Genomic DNA, 2154 nt, shown 5'->3' with positions numbered 1-2154 from the left:
GTGAGGGCAGTAGAGTGGTAGAGTGAGGGTGGTAGAGTGAGGGTGGTAGAGTGGTAGAGTGAGGGCGGTAGAGTGGTAGAGTGAGGGCGGTAGAGTGGTAGAATGAGGGTTTTCTTTCACATGCCCTTTTGCCCCTCTTCTTATTTCTCTTCTCGTCTTTCACCTACCTCTTCATCGCCCTCATCTCTCTTCATGATCCTCTTTCTCCTTGGCCCCTTCACCCTCTTTTTCCCCTCTCTCATAATCATTCATTAGCTTTATTTGGTTCATAAAAACAAATTCCTTTGCATGCAGCAACCTACATAGAGAACAAGCATTTGCAACGCAATAGGTCTCGCCTTAGGAAAGTTTGAGCTATTGGTATTGTAAATGACACATTTTGTATTTACGTGTTGGCTTCGAAAATAGCTAAATTAATAGCTTTGTCATTTACAATTCCAATAGTTTTAACTTTCGCAAATGTGACACCTATAGCATTTGTAAAGTAATATGTGTTGTATTTACGTGACTTAGATGTATTGATAGTACAAATAACAATGGCTTTGAATTTTGTAAAATAATTAATACTTAAATAAAAGTTATTGTAATTTCTAATGGCACTAGCTTAAACTTTTGTAAATAACTTCTGTGAAGATTATGTTCATTGTGTTTTATTGTGACAAAAATCCAAGAACAGAAGTGAAATATTAATATCTTTTTGTGACATTTGTAATAAAGCTTTGAACATTGAGAGAACATATTTGAACCAGTTGTTGTTGAATGGTTGCACAGATTGATGCTGTGGTAGCGCTGAGTGATATGGTGGCGACGAGTGATGCTGTGGCGTTCAGTGATGCTGTGGTAGCGCATAGTGATGTTGTTGTGCCCCTGAGTGATGCTGTGGTGGTGCTGAGTGATGCTGTGGTGATGCGATATATAGAGTGAGTGCGATAGATAGAGGGAGGGCGATAGATAGATAGAGGGAGGGCGATAGATAGATAGGGGGAGAACAATAGATTGAGGGAGGGAGGGCGATAGATAGAGTGAGGGAGGGCGATAGATAGATTGAGGGAGGGCGATAGAGTAAGGGAGGGCGATAGATAGATAGCGTGAGGGAGGGAGATAGATAGATAGATAGATAGAGTGAGGGGGATAGATAGAGTGAGGGCTATATATAGAGTGAGGGCGATAGAGTAAGTGAGGGCGATAGAGTGAGTGAGGGCGATAGAGTGAGTGAGGTCGATAGAGTGAGTGAGGGTGGTAGAGTGAAGGTGGTAGAGTGAGGGCGGTAGAGTGAGGGCGGTAGAGGGAGGGCGGTAGAATGAGGGAGGTAGAGTGAGGGTGGTAGAGTGAGGGTGGTAGAGTGGTAGTCAGGGCAGTTGAGTGAGGGCGGTAGAGTGAGGGCGGTAGAGTGAGGGCGGTAGAGTGGTAGAGTGAGGGCGGTAGAGTGGTAGAGTGAGGGCGGTAGAGTGGTAGAGTGAGGGCGGTAGAGTTGTAGAATGAGGGCGGTAGAGTGAGGGTGGTAGAGTGAGGGCGGTAGAGTTGTTGAGTGAGGGCAGTAGAGTGGCAGAGTGAGGGTAGTAGAGTGAGGGCAGTAGAGTGGGAGAGTGAGGGCGGTAGAGTTGTAGAGTGAGGGTGGTAGAGTGGTAGAATGAGGGCGGTAGAGTGAGGGTGGTAGAGTGAGGGCGGTAGAGTGGTAGAGTGAGGGCGGTAGAGGGGTAGAGTGGTAGAGTGAGGGTGGTAGAGTGAGGGCGGTAGAGTGGTAGAGTGAGGGCAGTAGAGTGAGGGCGGTAGAGTGGTAGAATGAGGGTTTTCTTTCACATGCCCTTTTGCCCCTCTTCTTATTTCTCTTCTCGTCTTTCACCTACCTCTTCATCGCCCTCATCTCTCTTCATGATCCTCTTTCTCCTTGGCCCCTTCACCCTCTTTTTCCCCTCTCTCATAATCATTCATTAGTTTCATTTGGTTCATAAAAACAAATTCCTTTGCATGCAGCAACCTACATAGAGAACAAGCATTTGCAATGCAATAGGTCTCGCATAGGAAAGTTTGAGCTATTGGTATTGTAAATGACAAATTTTGTATTTATGTGTTGGTTTTGAAAATAGCTAAGTTAATAGCTTTGTCATTTACAATTCCAATAGTTTTAACTTTTGCAAATGTGACACCTATAGC

Source organism: Lissotriton vulgaris, chromosome 10, assembly GCF_964263255.1.
Source record: "Lissotriton vulgaris chromosome 10, aLisVul1.2, whole genome shotgun sequence".
Classification (NCBI taxonomy): Eukaryota; Metazoa; Chordata; class Amphibia; order Caudata; family Salamandridae; genus Lissotriton; species Lissotriton vulgaris.
The sequence above is the reverse complement of the archived record's forward strand: the minus strand, read 5'-3'. Positions refer to the sequence as shown.